At 43.6% G+C, this 18,732-nt stretch overlaps 1 protein-coding gene across 1 annotated transcript in view; it reads right to left on the bottom strand.

Moving 5' to 3' along the window:
- PELI2 (pellino E3 ubiquitin protein ligase family member 2) overlaps window positions 1-18,732 on the bottom strand; it is a 119,189-nt gene that overhangs the window by 49,570 nt on the left and 50,887 nt on the right. The gene's annotated exons all lie outside the window — the stretch shown is intronic.

The following is an 18,732-nucleotide window of genomic DNA, read 5'->3' as shown; positions in this document are numbered from 1 at the left end:
CTACTTTACTTTTCTCCAGTTTTGTTAAAAGAGACACCCTCACGCTGCCAGGACTGAGGTTGCTGCTGCTGCACGAGAAACTGTCTACTGCTGGCAGCTAGGGAGCCCTGAGTGCTCACTGCACTACTGCGTCCACTATGCACATGGCCCAGAGGTGGGCAAAGCAAGTCACATGGCGAGAGGCTGAAGGAGCTAGGCACATTTAGCTTGTGGAAAAGGAGCTTAAAAAGGGATGCGACAGCAGTCTTCAAATACTTGAAGGACTGCCATAAAGAAGAGGGAAAGCACCTGTTCTCTCACATAGCAGAGAGGAGGATGCAGACCAGTACCTTGAAGTTGCAGCAAAGTAAGCTTAGACTGAATATCTGGAAAAAGCTTCTTCATTGTTAGGACACCGAGGCAGTGGACTAGACGCCTAGGGAAGTTGAACACCTCCGAGGATGGAGAGTCCACAAGAAGAGGTTGGACAGCCACTGGTCAGGGATGATCTAGGTATAGCTATGCCTATGTTCTTCTATGGGCATTTCCCACGTTTCTGGGACTAGCTGATGGTCCCCACCCTCCCTTTCTGCTACACGGGGTTTTGAAGCCTCCCTCAGAGGCACAGGGTGTTGGCTGAAGTCAAGACTGATGACTAACTAGGGTGTGCCAATGCTCCTGCTGGGACCAAAGCCAGAGGTTCCCGGGTAGAGGGTCTAGCCCTTCTGCTCAGCGTCAGACCAATCACCAGACTTGGGGTCAGGAAGGAATTTTACCCCGTGGATAGACAGGTACACACTGTGGGGCGGAGGGGTGCCTTCCCGTGTAGCGGGAGGCATGAGACGCTCTTGCACAGACGCTGACAACACTTCGTAGAAGCAGGACATCGGCTGCCACGGCTCCTCTGCTTCACCTGTGGCAGGTTAGGGTGTTAGGTCAGGGCTGGGTCAGGGTTGAGGGTGGTCTTATGTAGAGTTTAGAAGAGATGACGGATGTTTAGGATGGTTTGGATAGGGATGATCCTGTCTTAGGCAGGGGGTTGGACGAGATGTGACCTCTGGAGGTCCCCTCCAGCCCCATTTCTCTGATTACCTTCCCTTCCCTCTGGTTTTGCTTTGTGGAAGGGATACCCTCAAGCTGCTGCCAGTGTCAGTGCAGCTAGCAAGTTAACAAAGCAGCCACAGCGCTCTCGCCCCTCCCTACCCCCCAGCTGCTGGCAAGGGAAAAAACAAAGTTTCCTTCAAGCTGCCTTGCAAAAACAAGGTCTTTCTCAGAGGTGTGTGGTATGCAGATAAATACAGTATTGGAGATAAATAATTTGACTATTCAAAGTTTGTAAACCCTGAAGGCTATTAAAAGAAAGTAAAAGAAAAAAGAAAAAAGCTTCTTAAAGATTAATTCCTAGCTGTTATAAGCTAAGCAGTGAGGGTGTTCAATGCTCGCAGAAGCCAATAGCTAGGGGTGACCGATAAAACCAGATGGGGCAGCTAAGTAAGGATGGGGCCCCCATCAAGTCTCCTTACAGATTCCCTGTACGTAATGCAATAACCTCAAAATTACTTTGCAGTTTGCTCATTGACATACTTCAAAACCAAACTTCTGATTTTTTTTGGTTAAAGATCAGCTAATAAGGTGCCAGGAGAATACAGTTTAAAAGTTTATTCTACAAGGAGGTAATTTACAACAGTTTTTACAAAAAAAATTTACAAAAATAAAAATGCATTTTGGACCTCTCTGCTTCAGTGTATGGCTATGGGTTTAAAATTATTTTCATTCCAGAGGTCCCACAGTGACTGTTAAGTTAGGGCAACTAGCAGGGATAATACAGGGATTTAAACTCATGCCAGATGTTATGACCACGACTTATGGTGGAGTACGAGCCATGGTTTTGCATAGGCTAACTTCCAACTTTACAGTTCACAGACAGACTAAATACAAAAGCAGTTGGGGAAATGTATGGTAGTACAGTTTTCACTTTAATTTAGTCATTCGTTTAATAAACTAAAATGAAATGCCTCCCATATAAAGGGGAGAAGAGAGGGAAGAGACAGAATTCAAGGACGGCCCACAAATTAAGTGACAGCCCAGATGCTGTCACTTCAAACACACAAAATAGATGGAGTTATACCTCGTGGCCCTGTGTCAGGATGTCTCTGTGTATACAACCTAGCGTTTGACTCCGTGCACAAGCTCTAATACATCACACCCTTTAGGTGCTTCGTGAGTACCACATCCTGGATTTCTTCAATACTAGGAACTTTCTCTTTTAATCTTGCTTCTCCCCCCAGCTGGATGTCTCTCTTCTCTCTTTTTTTTTTTTAAATTATGCACACCTTGCACAGTGTTCTTCCGAAAACATCCATTTCTCATGCTGCGTTGGGGTTTGAGTTCACTCCTCTGTACACTTGCAAGGCTTGCATGCATCTCTGCTAGCTGCAATTCATAATGGTAAAGGTAGCCCAGGTTACCACAAATCTGAATATCCCCCCCAGGTACAGATATAAATTACTGGCGATGTGATGCTCATTTACAAATGACTCCCTAGATTGGGCTGGCTTTTTTGGCATGTTCATAAGAATTCAAGATCCTGCCTCTCAAAAGTTATTTATAACTAGGAATTCTGATGAACGTGCCAAAAAAGCCAGCCCCGTCTAGGGAGTCATTTGTAAATGAGCATCACATCGCCTTTATAATTTTAGAAATCTAAAAATATAAAATCTGCTTAAATCAGATGTAAATACATTTTCCTCATGCAATTATTTTTATGGCACAAAGTTTTTCCTTATACTTGCTAACTAATATATAAACCATCTCCCTGTGTTGCAGAAAGATGCAAACACCTAGTCTTAAAATAGCCCCTGCTGTAGAGGTGAGGAGAGCCCCTTTCCTTCCTGCTCACCTCCAACCTAGCAGCAGCACTTGGGTCCCTTGCCAGGTCTCTAACCAAGTCTTGACTACACAAGTTTCTCTCATAATAGCTCCCATCAGTGCCCAAGAAAGTGTCTAGTTACAGTAAAAAGACTAATTTGAATATATAACTAGCATATATACTAGATTCCTTAAAAAAATTCCTACTTTTGCTTCTGCTCCAGCTTCACCAGTGGGAAAAACCATGGTGTGCATTAGCATGCAAGATCTAATACGCCACCCATATATTGTGTTATTGGAAACACATCTGAGGGCAAGGTGATGAAAGTGCCAGTTGCCTGGTTACCCTACCACATCTCCCACCGCAGACTGGGTAGGGAGCACAGAGCAGAGAGCAGCAAGCAGAGCAGCAAGTCAGGCAAAGGAAAGGGATCAAGTGGCACTTGGGGAAGGTGTGGGGCTAATCTGTGGTACATCTGCAAAACTGGCTGGCCCCCACTGGATTAGAGCAAGCTGATGCCTTTTACAGGTCCCCAACTAAAAAAAGTTCAGAGACTAGACTGGCTAGCCACCACAAACAGAGCAGAGCAAATATTGGGCTATACAAGTTGCCTTATTGCTGAATCATTTAAGCTCCTTATAATGTCCCTTTTCTATAGGGAAATGACACTTCTGGGGTGCCTCTATTATTAAAACAGGCATATTAATTAAATTGGCATATGCTAAAAACACAGATACAGACCACAAAAACCACTGCCAACAGGCATATTAGCAGGGCAACGTGCCAGATGAACTGAAGCCTCCCACCCATCAAGCCCCAACATACCCATTACACCAGTACATAGCTTGGGAAGCTATCAGAGCTGACAAGTTTAGACTCTTCTTTCCTCCTAAAGAAAAAAAGAAAATGTATCCTTTGTCAGCAAATACCGGTGTGTGTTGAAAACGGTACGCCTAGACAGTTACAGAAATTTGCATTCAAGAGAACACCTGCTTCTTAGTGTACTCGGCTCTGCTTTAAGATATTTCCAGGCAGCCAAAAACAGTAGAACCACTAAAAAGAAAAGAAAATGAACGGTAAAGAAAAAAAAGAAATGAAAGAAGCATCAAATGCCTCCAAAGGACTGACTGGAGACAGTTCACCTTTCTGCTAAACACAAAGAAATCCTCAGACAGAGGTGAGTCGAAACAGGTAAGGAATAGACCCATTAATAAACAGGATTGAAGGTCTTATGTTTATATGGGATTTGGGGGGAGTTTTACCAGCTCCATAAATTCAGGGCACAGGTTGGGAAGTGAACAAATGAAATCACAGTGAAGTGACAAGGAGTCTAGAAACTAACAGAGCCTTGTTCTTTATTCAGACAAAGTCATGCCTGTAGACACTTAACATTAGGATTGCTCGTCAACCCCAACAGTCAGCAACTATCAATAACATACAGCATCTCTCTGACTATCTTGTGGGTCACCAGACGCCTAAGGACTCCATTCAATTTTCCACTGCTGCTGACCATGAGACAAACCAGGGTCTGGACAGTTTTATCTAGCTAGCATTCCAGCTCTAGAGAAATCTCTGCTTTATTTTTTATGCAAAACTGACCTGCTCTTTTTTCTGAGCTATAAAACGTTTTGTGCAGGTTTAAAGTCAGCATCTAGCAGTGTTCACATAAAGACAGCCTGATCAACAGGGATCTGGGTTTTCCATCTGCTGTGGAAATACGTGGGTTTTCTCCTTTAAAGGAGAAAGATGCAGGAAACTGCGGGTCTCCCCTAGGAGGCTGGTAGAGCTCCAGCCTGCAAGGAGCTGCCTGGGGCTGGGGGGAGCAGGATGCAGGGAGCACCATGTACACGTGCGTGCACGCACACATGCACATGGCCAGCAGGACAGCCGGGCAGCGGTGGAGGGCAGCTCCCCAACTTGCTTGCATGTACTTTAGCAGTGCTCTAGACAGACTACCTGATGGTTATTAAAACAAGACAAAACTAAAAACTACCATAAGTGTGTGCGCGGGGTGGGGAGCAGAAGGGGGCATGGGTGATGAGAAGGCGGAAGGGGCAGATTGAGGAGGGAGTGGGGTAGAGTTGGCGATGGGCTTGGGGTGGGGGTGCTGCCCAGCCAGGATGGTGCCGAGCCAGGGTGGGAATGTGCAGCTCTGCAGCCCAGTTGGGAGAGTGGGACAGAGCCACAGGTGGCTCATCCAGGGGGCAGCAGCAGCAGGGGGCTGGCACCCCACCACTGCGGGCTCTCCCAGGGAGGGAGGCATGGTGGGGGGGCATGTTCCACCTCAGATTTCTGCATGGGTCGGGGGCAGATGCGAGCTGCCCATTGCGGGGCTCAGGGCTTTCTGCCCTGCTGCCCAGTGGGCAGGACCCAGAGTGGAAAGGCAGAGAGGCACGGTGCTGCCACGACTACTGCCAGGACCCGCATGCCGGCCATGCCACCAGGCAAGGCCCCCAGCCGGCCCGGCAGTAGCAGGAAGCACAACTCTGCGCCACCACTGCCGCCCCCACTGCTGCCGGGTGGGCAAGGGGTGGCTTGCCATGGAGGCAGTGGGACTGGTAGGCTTTCAAATTGTAAATGTATCAATAAAACATTCTGTTCGTGCGCATGTGTGCATGCACACACACATATATAGTGTTGTTTCATTTTAATTGTGCAAAAATGCAGATTTTGGTGGGAGGGTTTAAATCAGAAAATTTTGGACTTTTTTTTTTTAGAAAATTTTGGATTTTTAAACAAAGAAAACCAAGACCCCTTAAAATCAAGGAAGTTAAGAATGTGTATTTATATGGTTCTCTTGGACTGTAATGAAAATAGGATAATCTACGAAAAATATTTCAAGTAACTTTCCAAGCTGTAGTTCTAAGATCTATGCCGGCAGACTGATCATTTGGATCAATGCTCTTTTGATACGCAAGGCGCACTTTTTTCCCCCCGATCAGATCTGATGGCAAACTTCACTCTTACGCCTGGAAGTGCGTGTGTACAAAACATATTAAAATATTCCATTCCCTTACCAAAGGGAATTGTATCAGTGCTGAGATGTACTGTTAGAAAAGTGACACCAAACACATCTCTTTAAGCAAAGGATTAGTCTCTATAGCAAAGAATTTCAACTTTTCAGCCTCAAGGCACCCTTCCATAAACTTTTCTACATTTCACAGCATCCTAGGTAAAAAACCAAAACTGAAAACAAAACCATGGAGATGGAGCTAAATTCAGACACGATACAATGGCATTTATGAGGCTAAAGAAGTTGAGAATCCCTGACCTGGCTGGTGCCACTTAAGGACGGCAGGTGCAGGACCTCACCTTGCAGTGCCTTGCTCTTTTCACCGTCTGCTCCTTCCCAACCCCCAGTCCGGACCTCAGGGGTAAAGGCAAACCCCAATGCTGTATCTCATAGACATCAGGGCTGGAAGGGACCTCAGGAGATCATCGTTCCTAAAAAGTCCCAAACGCTGGTGTTCACCCTCATGGCCCCTCCTGCTGGCCCCAGGAGCATAAGAGGAGTGAATGGATGAGCCAGGTTGCAAAACACAGATCTATAGGAGGATCATGGGGGAGGGGGGGTAGGAAGGGGGCAGCACAGGAGTTGCCAGGAGTAGGGAAAGGTGGAGGAAGGCAGCAGCAGTGGCTGCAGTCCCCGAGTAGTAACTGGGGCAAGCGCACAGTGGAGCATTACCTCCTGACACAGTACATTTCCATTGCTCTCATGGCCTACTAGTGTGCCAGGGCATATCCTTTGGGAATCACTGAACTGGATCCTAAAAAAAAGCAGCAGTGAAAGCAGATTGAAACAGAAAATAGATAAATAAGTGAAAAAAGTCAATGGGGTGGAGGGGAGGAGTAAAAGGGAACCAATAGCTGCTTATTTACAAGCGACAGCCAGCTACAGTATAATACTGCATAAGGTGCTGATGTAAAAAATATCAGCAGAGCAAACGGAACCAGATTTTTTCTGCAGTGGCTACATCCTTTTGGATTAGAGATTTAGCCGCTACCTTATTTCTCCATGTACCACCCCCCCCAAAATAAAACATGCCCCTGGTTTTTAGAAGTTAGAAGGTGATGAGGGAGGGAAAATTTTTCAGTCACGTCTGACTGTGCCAAATAGAATAAGTGTTCCTAGAAACATTGTGTCCAGTCCGGGTGAGGCAGCAGGACCTTCCTGGTGTGGCAGGACAGCAACAAGCTGGCAACAGCAAGGGCAACAGCAAGACTTGCTTCTTTACTGCAAATGGTTCTTTATAGATGTTCCTATAAATAATAAAGTGTTGTTTCCACATCACAAGCCTCATCAAAATGCTGCTACAAACTGCATGCAGCAGCTCACTTGCCCCAAGCTCCTTCAGACACATACTACATGTGTGAGTTAACACGACCCTGCCCCTTCTGCTTGCGGAGACCGAAAGTAGCAGGAGCCATTATATCAGCTGGAAGCAAGCTGACGTCTGCTCTAATATTCTTCCTGGTTTCTATTGCAACAAAATAAAAATAAAAATAAAAAATCAGCTTCCCCACTTATGGCACACACCCCAGTTTTGGAGGGTTGGTTTTTGGGGAAAAGGTATATGAAGCATGCAAGTAAATACAGTAAATAAATTTAAAAGCTAGATGAGGGGGACACTTAGTACTTCAATGCTCTGCAAGTTCCTGGCCCCTAAAAGTGGAACCCAAAACTGTGTTAGGTGCCCGGACTCCCTTGATGAGGCCTACAGGAAGAGTTGGGTGACTCCCTATAAGATCCACAACACTTAACACACTGCATAGAAAGTCACAGCTATTCTTTGCTTAACATCGTAGTTACGATCTTGAAAAATGCAAACGAGCAAAACGACGTTAAGCAAATCCAATTACATCACAGTAGTTACCGAGTAGCAGGCGGCGGCCAAACAACATTATAACCGAACACTGCGCAACTTTAAACGAGTATGTTCTCTAATAGATCAGCGACGTAATAATGAAATAATGTTAATTGGGATGATGTTAAGTGAGGAGTACCTGTACTTAGAGCAAGCTGACGGGACATGCTGGAGGCTGGGTGGTTCATCAACGCCAGTGAGCGGAGAGGATTTAGGTGCCTGATTTGGAGCTGCAGAGGTCACCTCCATCTACTTTGTACTTACTGCCTGGCATCCTCTCCTGAAGGCAGGCAGTTCTAATTTCAAGATAAGAGCAGGGTCACTAGGTTGTTTCAAAAGGCAGTGGCAATGCACTCTAACAGCTGTTTTGTTTTGCAGAGATAGCTGCCGAAGTACAGACTGGGATCTGTCTCTCCCAACATTTCAGGTCATCAGCCTGGTCACTAGAGTCATGCTTTCCCTTCCTCACTCCACTCTAAAGGGTCTTGAATTCTTCCCTGCACAGTGGAGGGATGGAGATTGCTCCCACCCCAGAAGAGACAGTGGCCTGGCAGTTAGGACACAAACCTGGGCAATGGGAGAAGTGGCTTTGAATTCCCTCAAAGCAGAGCAAAGCATTCAATCAGGTCTCATGCTTCCTGGGCATTTACCACTAGCTATTATATAAGAAGGGACCACCACCACCACTTCCTTACCCTCTCCTTACCAGCCACCTATCCCTTGTTTAAAGAAGAGGTGGGTGCTGTTTATTTTGTGCACAGCCTGATTCTGCAGATGCATGGTTAGGCATGCCATGAAAATATTTCATAGATTGAGCCATTCTGGCAAGTCTGGCCAAGAACTACCCAACTTCTTATTTTCTATCAGCTTCAAGTGTAAGCCAGATACCGAGCTTCTCAGCACTATCACAACTGCGGTGCTTCCGAAGAAGTCCAAGAACAGAAATTCACATATCTGAAAAATGAAAGTTAAAAAAAAGCGAGGTATTATGGAGTTTAAGCAGCTCTTTTTAGGATGGCATTTTTAGACTTGACAGAATTCAGTCCCTCCTTGCTTGCCTATGGTCTTTTTCTGAACCTGCTCTATATCCCCCAAGTGTGTTCTGTAGTGCTGATGCAATGCTGGAGTGCATCTTGTCACTGGTACCACATGCTCTAAACTACTTAGGAACGTACCACTCCCTTTAACCAGAGCAACAAAACTGTTAAGCAAAAATTCTTTCATAAGATTTTCTCTAAGATGTAGACACTGGAACAGGTGGCAAGAGACTCTCATACAAAGTGCCTATTTTATATCCAGCACAAAATTGCAGTAACTTGGTATTTTTGTATAGTACACAAGAAGGTGAGCTATATCGTAAGGTCCAAGAGATTAAACATTAAGTTAACAAAACCAAGCACTCAACGATTGGGAAGTCCTGTACTGAAGACCTGTATAACATGATACAGATACCCAGCATGGAACATTTCAGGACAAACAGGTCAAGTGTCCCCTTGGTTTCTGGCCTGGGCCACTGCAGGCAGGCACGTGGCTGCATTTCCAGAAGCAAAAGTGAATGTCTGTTCACTTGCTTAATGGTTCAATCTACACAGCTTAAATTAACCTGCGACAGTTAAATTAATTCAGCCCCAGGGTTTCTAGACTGTCTGAACTTAGCCCAAGTGTGTGCACAACTGTACACATGTGCAATTTCCACTTCTATCCTACTTATGCTACAGTTAAGCCCATACATCTTGCGCACAAACCTTTACATCCTGTCCAATCAGCTTCGTCCTAAAGAAAAGAAGCTTAAAAACAAAAGTTTAATGCTCCTCCTTGCAAAAACAAAAAAAATAACAACCCCATTTGATCTCATTGTCTGTATTATAAAGAAAAGCCATTACACAAAAACAACGTGCGAGTAGTTGAATCCAAGTGTAAATTATACTAACATTTTGAAGCCAAGGGCAGAAGACCAAGAAAATCTGTCTGTGATGTTGGCATTAGGCTGATGTTTTGTTTACCCATTTAAAGCCAAACTCTCAGAAACACAATAAATTAGTGTAGCATGTAGCAATACCAGTCAATTTGACCAAATTCCAAACAGCCAAACAACCTTTTAAAGAACTCAAACCTTTAAGAAAACATCCAGAAAAAACATCCATCAGCACAGATATTTTCAGCTCCAACCACTGACTTCACCCTCTTACCTTCTCTCCCTCTTACGCATAAGGATTAAAAGCAGCTTTCATAAATGTTAAGTCTCATACCAATTCATAATATGGCTTCCTCATCAAAACTGTAGATAACTGCTGGAGTCCAAAAGGAAGTAGGAACCCTGACCTAAAAAGTGACCACTTGATACAAGCAGAAGCTAGCCAGAGGACTGGCCAGTCTCTGGTACCAAAACTTCCTGCAAGGCTTAAAATTCAAAAAAATAAAAAAATAAAAAAATACATGGAGACAGAAGCTTATGCTGCACTGCAAATTTTATTCTATTCCAGATCTCAGTCTCAAAGTACTTCACAATATAAATAGATAGAGGCCCCGATTTTAAAGAATTCCCTATGAACTTCGGAGTATTAAGTTATGGATGGTTTCTTTGCATTTTACATGTCCTGACAATACTGAAAATTGTTTTTGCCTGTATGATTATTAAAATGCATTGTAGCTTTATCCCTGTGCTTAAATCATGAGCTGAACCAGAATCAAATACACCCATTACTCTTTCTACAGGATTCATCAATTGAAAAATCTAAATAGTTGCATCCTATACCTAAGCTGGCGGTTCAAATTATGGTGTAAGAATAGTTTCCAAGTTATTCAAATGAATGATGATCAAAACTTGTGTCCCTAAATTCCAGGCTTCGATTTAAAGTTGTTGGATTCAGACATGCTGAATAACCACTGCTTTTACAAAAGCCCTGCCAATCCCCACGAGTGGAAAGCGAGCTTCAAGACTTTCAGAGGCCGATATTCTAATTTAAAAGAGCAGTGTAGCAGCCTGAAGCTCAACATGTCTCAAATGTACAATCACAGAGATAGCAAGCAAAAATGACATTCCCTTTCTAACGATGACCAGAAGGTACCTAAACATCTAACATGTCCTAATAAGGATTTACTAGGAATCAAAGCTGTGAATGTGGATGCATAAAGCACTTGCCAAAAATAGTTTTAAAAAAAGAACAACCTGCAATTTAGGGGTCTACCTTAATTGAAAGACTATTCCTAGCTCTGGATAAGGGCACAGAATAACTTTAGTTTTACTGAACGGAGTGATGGGACAATCAGCTGCCACAGTCTGCAACTAGCTCTCTTCTTCTCCGACTGAACATTAAGAACAGCAGTGTTACCAAGAAGGGGAAGAGAACAAACTCCCCAAAAATATTTAACAAACTTTGTCAGCACTAGGCAAACATTTTCCATCAGGACTAGGCTCCTGATCGTTGAAAACACTATAATCGTTCCTTTGAGGAACCTCGAGAGACTTGAATAGTTGAAGTCTCCAGATGTTAAATGCAAAAGCAAGTGCCCTTCCCATTTTAACAGAGAGCGGTACCACAACTCATGGACTCTGAGAGGTAAAGAGACTTCAGGGATAATACAGATAATCTAAAACAGAAAAAAAAAAAATGAAGTGGAGCATGGAGGCAAGTCAGCTTTGGCTCAATATAAAATTTCTGTTCCTGGAGATATCATTTTAGTGTGCAAGGAAAAATAAAATGTACCCCTGCTAAAATGAAGATCAGGAACAACCCGAATGACTGGTTAGAGAGACAAAAAGAACATTTTCCCAAACCAGAAGATCTAGAGACACTGGGAGACTACACAGAGAAAGATTACATGGAAGATCCAGCAGATCCACTGCATCTACTCATACTGACTGACCCTAATGGGAGTCATCTTAATAATCATATCCTATTTGATCTTTAAATCAACAGTGTAATTTCTGCAAATGCAGTGCAGCTCTCTGCTCTAATCCAACAGCACTGCAGATGCATTTATGCATCCCTGTACCATTTCAACACCAAGGGCACTTTGTTGCTTCTGGCAGAGAACTAGAAAAGCTCAAGAGCTTTGTTTTTTGAACAGTAGGCTCATTTCTGACTTGAAGCACCTAAAACAAGCATATATAGTTTCAACTCAGTTCCCATGAACCCCGAATCATATATAATCTATTGGCCAGATGCTAGATCCAGGGTCACTTATTCTTAATAGCTGTTAGGAATGAGCTCCCTCTTCTTAGCAAACTAAAATGGTGCTAATTTATTGTCAGCTCTTGTATAATATTGCCATTTCAATGGAGGCAAAGGTGTATGTTATGTTGTATACCAAATTTAAGTATTCTTTAAGAGACTACTTAAAAAGCAGTCCAACCTTTTTGCCTAGAGGAAGGCTTTGTACATCCTTGTTTTAGAGGATTAGCCTTGAAGGCATATGGGAGGTACACAATTTGTTAAATTCCAATACTACATCATAATAATATACACCTGGACAAGATAAACCACACACACCACTACAAGGCTGCTATGTTCATACTGTTTTGTTGGAAAAAAAAAAAAAAAAAAATCAGATACTCCTTTCTGTGCTCTCCATTATTCATAGTGATACCATACGCTGTTGCATCCATAGACTAGATTTTACACCGATTTCTATAATACATTTTCAATTTATGATCCAGGCAGTGAAAGAGAGGTGAGAGGCTGTATTTTCATATCTTGTAAAGCACATCTTGATTAAGAGCAGACAATGATTTCAGGAATGGGTAATCCTTCCTTAATGTGATGGGATCCTCAGAGGATACCAACACCCCGGTCGCAGCAGCCACCGTTATGCAAGCTTAGATTTCACAGGATATTTGAGAAAAGTTCCACTTCAAAGGTTTACGTCTAGGGTGCGGAACCGTGAAATGGCAGGAAAATTGGCATTAGACTGATAGCAGGCAAAACAGCAGGAAACACGCAGATATAAAAACAGAAAAATCTTCAAACGGAGAGATAAACTGTGAAACACTAAATGGTTCAGCAATGAACTTCAGCTTTTTCCTGTTTTTTTTAAAAATAAAATCACTTTGATGGCAGCTTTCTAGGTTTGACAAAAAGTGCAAATGAAGACCCACAACGACCAGGAGAAAAGTTAAGCTGATGTTGAGAGTTTTCCTCTGACAACGAAAATGAACTACAAGGTGGCTAGAGGGAAATTTGTCTGCTTCACTCCTCCAAGAAGCCTTCTGTAATAGTTTAAGCATGGTCTATATTTGCTCAGGGTAGAGTGCTTAAAAAACACAAAAACAAAATTAATACACCGCTATTTGTGCAGCATTTAGGCCAAAAAGAGGCCAGTGTCCTAACCACTGAATAGCAATTTTTGACTTCTATGTACAAGGTTACAGATCCTTCCTCTGAAAATATAACTATGCTTTCAATGAACGTTAGGCCCTGCTTCAACCAATATTCTACAGCATCCCCTGGATCAATATTAGATGCATCAAGTGATCTCACAATTAATGTAATTTATCTTTTGATACAAGTCAGATAAGTGTCTGCAAAACATGCATCCAGGACCATACGCAGCTAGGAACTCTGGGTAGTCACGTAACAAACTCCTAAATTCAAGAGCCAAGGAAAGTTTAACACAACTACATACTTACTAATTTTAGATTTGCCAGATAATGCTAAGTGCTATTTCAAAACAGACCGGGGCCTTGAAAAGTTTCTGGAAAAGAATGCAAAGCATTTTTCTCACTTGCAGTTATATTGGGAACTGTTCTGAAGAAATGCTGCAGCTGCTTTTTAGGATGCAGCTTCGAAGAACTTCATTTCACAAGAACTCTTGATCCGTTTCTGGAATTTCAGAGATCCAACCTACCGCAGCCAGGTTTTCACTTGAAGGGAAGAGAAACCCTAAAAGACCCCAGCCACACCACCGGTCCACGCCCACGTAGGAGGTCAGGTCACCTCCAACTTAGACCACCAAGACACTTCCTTATTAAACTGACCTTCAGGGCTGAAATATTCCTAGGTGGGTTCAAGCTGGACAGAGGCAGAAGAATTTAGTTTGGGAACAAACACAAACACTGTAGTCCAGGGAGCTGGGTGGGAAGGAGGAGGAATTTCTGCAGTCTTGACAAGCCTGCCTCGAAAAAAGCAAACACACAGCAGAATTGTGTGAGCATTGATAAACTTGCATCACAATGGATACATTCACCATGAAGTCTAATTTGTCAGTCAAACATTTCCCTTCAGTCCTTCTGTTCATTCTTGTGGTTTTGCAGTCGTTGTCCTATTTAGTCTCTCTTTCCTCCTGCTATGCAAAACCCCACAGATATAAAAAGGAAAAGGCAGGGACCTGCCCATCAGTATCCACCCCACTCCGCAAGTTCACAGAAAAACACAACTGCGTAAAAGTACTATCAAATGCATGAACTGAAAAACCAGAAGAGTAATGCTTTCCTCCAAGCTCTCACTTATATTAGTTTTAGAAGTTAGCTGCAATCGGAGTTAAAGGCAAATTAGGGATAAGTGTGGCTCTCAAAAGATTCCCCTTAAATAAAAGTATGTATAAATTGCATCTACTTAGGTTACTCAATTAGGATAACTACTATGGAAGCAAGTTTATCTGACTCGAAGTCCTGCCTAAGCCCAGCCATCCATCTAGATTACATGGCCGAAGCTACTTTTTATAGCCAGCAGCACAGCAGGTCCACCCTGACGTGACTACCCTGTCTAGTTTACTTGACTAGAACCCTTTAATTACACTTTAATGGAAGTGGCTTAATTCCTCATACGTCACTGTACTGTCTCAACAGTTCCAGACTCCATGGAGACAGGCCCTGCAACACAGTCCATACAGGCCAGGGGTGGGCAATTATTGGGGCCAGACAGCCACTGAGGGATTTCTGGTGACTTGAGAGCTTCATGCATAAAACCTTTCAGAAGATAGCAATTTAACCAATTATAGCCAAAAACAAATTGTATACTAAAAACCAAACATCTACCGTAGCATATTTTAATTTTTATGGCAAAAAATAATTGCTGTACCTATTTTTTTCTGAGTAGTGTATATAGAGGTGACTGTATAATAACACAAAATAAAGTCCTACTCTTGTATATTGTGGGGGGGTGGGAGAAGAGGGGGCTACCTGTGTGCTAGGTCCCAGGAGGCGGCTGGGTTCATGCAGCAGAGCTCGCCCAGGCAGTACGGTGCAGGCGCGGTCCACTCCCTTTGCCCCCCCGTGACACTCACCATGGGGCCAGGCCCCAACCACTCCCACCTGCACCACGCTTGCCAACGGCACCATCCCAGCCCTAGCCCCGGCCAGCACGCACAGCTTCCCGGCAGACCTGTTCCCACTGCAGACATTCAAGTACTGCTCAGCTCCCCCGCCTCCAGCAGCTCCCCCTCCTCTTGCCCCTGCTGTGCTGCCCCAGGCAGCACGGGGAAGTGGCAGGGGCCATGGGGACACATGCCGGGTACCACACTCACAGCTGGTGGTGGGGAGCTGCTGGGACAGCTGCACGTGGGACTTTAGCTTCAGCTCCTGATCACCTTAAACCCACTGTGCCCACCCGGCATAAGCAGCCACATGCGGGTGAGACAAGAAAAATGCAATTCTTGAAGCTTTGTTCCAAGCTTTAAAAGTTGAATTCACATATTTATTCATGCAGTAGGTCTGGAACCACAAACAGACCGCACTATAAAACATGGGGACATCTCACCATGACAAAATGTCAGTTTGCAATGCACCAAACCTCCGAGGCAAAGAGTCGGATTACTGTCTTGCCTCCTTATACCCATTGCTCCAACAACTGCTGTCTCGAGCACAGCTAGATCTAGTAGCAGCTGGAATTTTATCATTCAAGTATTAGAGCATGTCTTTATAGAGTCGATGCAATGTTGATTGACCAAACCATCTCCCCCAAAACAAAAAACCTCTTCTTTCTACCAAATTATAGCAAAGTAGACACTATCCAATCACTTGTGTAAGTTCAGTGCAGTTTCAAAGTGCTCCACCAGTAACTAGCAGCCATTCTACAATCAAGTATCTAATTGCAACCGGCTAAAAATGTGAAGACTAAGTCCTGATATAACTCATTCCATCAGCAGACCTCAAACATTTTTTTTAAAGGAAGTAAGCGTTACTACTCCATTTTACTGAGGAAGGTGAAGGCAAAGACAATTTTGTGAACTTCCTATAGTTTCCTGAAATTTGGGTTATCATTTGAATTTGGCAAAGCCAAGTCCTGAGTCCATGGCTGACAAGAGATGCAGTTCCTCTTTGTTCAAGAACAACTATAATGAGTTAAAAAGGGGAAATCATTATTTCTACATAAACCAATAGCTTCTTTGCCTGCAGAACCTTTGCTGGGCCATCGCAATTCCTTGTGAGCAGAAACAAACTACAGGAGCTGCATGCTCCTCCTGTACGTGACACAATCCAATTATGTAGTTAGCAGCAGCAACAAACTCCAAGGGCCTGTTAGTTATTACCAGGGGAAGAGCATCATGACAGCACTGTACAGATAAAAACGTCCTGCCATTCAAAGCACAAGGTTTGTCTGCTACGAGTATTATGGTAATATAGCAAGTTTAAAAAAAAAAAAAAAAAATGAAGATCCTCTTTCCGCAAAAAAGTAAGAGAAGCTCAGATCTAGACTTCCAATTTTGTACCTCAAAGCAAGCAAGAAAACTGGCAAGTCAGGTATCTTGAGGTTTCCTGCTGTGTAAGAGGAATTATCCATTTGGCATATAGCTAATGCCACTTTTAGGCATGTTCTGAAGGAAAAGGTAATGTCTCGCTGCCAACAGCCCTGAAGCATCATTCTAGCAGCCGGGCTTTAGTCGCCGCAGCCGGCAAGCTGTTCTAAAAGATGCTGATGCTGATGCTGATGCAGAGCCCCAGCCCCACGGTCTGGAGTAAAGTCGTTCCTAGAAGAAATGAAACAACAGCGCCCTACTTCAAGCCAGCCTAACAAGAATCCAACTGCAGCGAGCTTCGGATCACAAAATCTCTGCACCTCCAATGACTTCTAAAGAAGGCAGAGGGGAGCCATCCAAGTACAGATGCTGGCCCATGCAGAGATCGTTGCAATGCCACGGCCTAGAACAGCTGCAGCTTCTCCACTAAGAGCCGGATTCTTAGACAACAGCAACTTCCAAAGACCCAGAGACGAGTCTGGGCAGATGAAGCAAAAGTTCACCTAACGACTGAATTGAGGAGGGTACACCTCCATTTAGTGGCTGAAACATGTAAAGGTAAGAGACCTTTAAAGCTTCTGAAAAGCTCCAGAGGTTTACTAACAAAACACAAATCAATTATCCCTCCCCAGTGGAATTAAATGCATGCTAAGTAGGAAACAGGAGTTTCAACTCATTAGGAACCAGAGCTCTTTGAGAAGACCTTTGCAGCTTCACATTCAGCCCATCTTCCGCTCTTCCCCAGAGTATAATTGCAACTGTAGAGCCAAAGCAGTAAGTGCTTTTTATATGCCCTCAGTTTGCAGAGAAGACAGCACAAGGATACTGTAACAGGCAGTAGTGTCTGGAGATGCCACCAGTCAAAACCGCTCCGTTAGTGGAAAGGAAAAAACATGAAGATCATTTCCAAGTAGAGTGCTTTCTGTTTCATTCACAGATCTTACACTGCTAGCCACAGTGTTGAGTACACCTCCACTGCAGAGTTTGTGACTGACAGCAGGAAGGAAGCAGGGTAGAGGTGCACCTTATAGACTAATTAAATGAGATGTATAGCATAAGCTTTTGTAAGCAGCATCTGATGAAGTAAGCCCTGTGCTTACAAAAGCTTATGCTATACATCTTGTTTGGTTAGTCTACAAGGTACAAATCTACCTTGCCTTACGCCCAACTTCAAAATTAGTAGCAGGAAGCAGTAGTAGAAGTCACTTTTGCAAACAGATTTGCTCAAAATGTTGGTTTTGGGAAAATTATGCTTGGTTGGACAAAAAGTTCATTACAAGTGAACACCAAATGCAATTCTATGCACACTAATATATAAACAAATGATTGCCAATAATCTAACATGCTCAGTGAGTATCTACAGTTTCTTGCATACGAGTTGGTCCTCTAACTAATTGTCCATTAGAAAAAAACTAAAGTCTTGCATTCTTCCCAGTGGGTCCCGAGGGCTCATAAAGGAAGATTCAAAATGAGGCAGCCGTGAGCTATCAGACTAAGCTAATTAGAAGTCCATTTGCTCCCCTCTCCAAATCTAGCCATTTGAGAGTTGGCATGGATGGGAAAAGGGTAATGTACTGAATCACTGTGCCCGTTAACAAGCAATAGCTTAAAAGGTGATGACACCTCGTGCTGCAGCATCTATTATCTAATGGACCCAAACTAGTGAGCCAAAAACCCCGCTACAGCACAAAGTTTTGATGACTTGAGATCAAAAGTCTGACTTAGGCAAGGGAATCAGAGTAGACTACTGCTCCAAGAACCACAGACAGCAATAAATGGAGCCCACTGGGAATGAGGCAAATTGCTAACCGATACAGCAGCATCTTAATGGCAAATGAATTCTACAGCCCGGCTCTCAAGCTCCTGTCAGGGCTGGTTTGAATATGAGCTTCACTGTCAACGTTAAGTAAAAGGAACAGTGAAGTTTTGGCCTCACTGCTGCACGTAATTTTGTTCTCGAGTGTGCTTGAGGATGAAACAGCAGGTTTGCCTACAAGGTAGGTCAGCAGAGCAGACTGCGGTCACATGCAGGGATGTGCCAACTTCCTCCCTGCCTTCCTGTTACGCAGGATTTTGATGCTGTTGCTACAGTATCAAACAAACAAACAAAAAGAACTTTCCTCGTATCAAATGATCCCTTCCAAGGCTGGTCTTCAGGCCTGTCACAGCCCCCAAAAATGGTTTATTACAATTTCAACTATAAGTAACATTTTTGAAGATGCTTCTATGCTTAAAGAAGAAAGAGACCGAAGAAAAAAGGTAAAACAACATCAGTTTTGAAAACTAATTGTTAGTCAGTAAATAGGTGAACTTAAGACTCTTCCCCAAACAGAGGACTAATTC

This window comes from Crocodylus siamensis, chromosome 2 (assembly GCF_052110815.1).
Source record: "Crocodylus siamensis isolate JL-2025a chromosome 2, ASM5211081v1, whole genome shotgun sequence".
Taxonomy (NCBI): Eukaryota; Metazoa; Chordata; order Crocodylia; family Crocodylidae; genus Crocodylus; species Crocodylus siamensis.
Note: the sequence above shows the minus strand (reverse complement) of the source record. Positions and strands in the feature narration are given on the sequence as shown.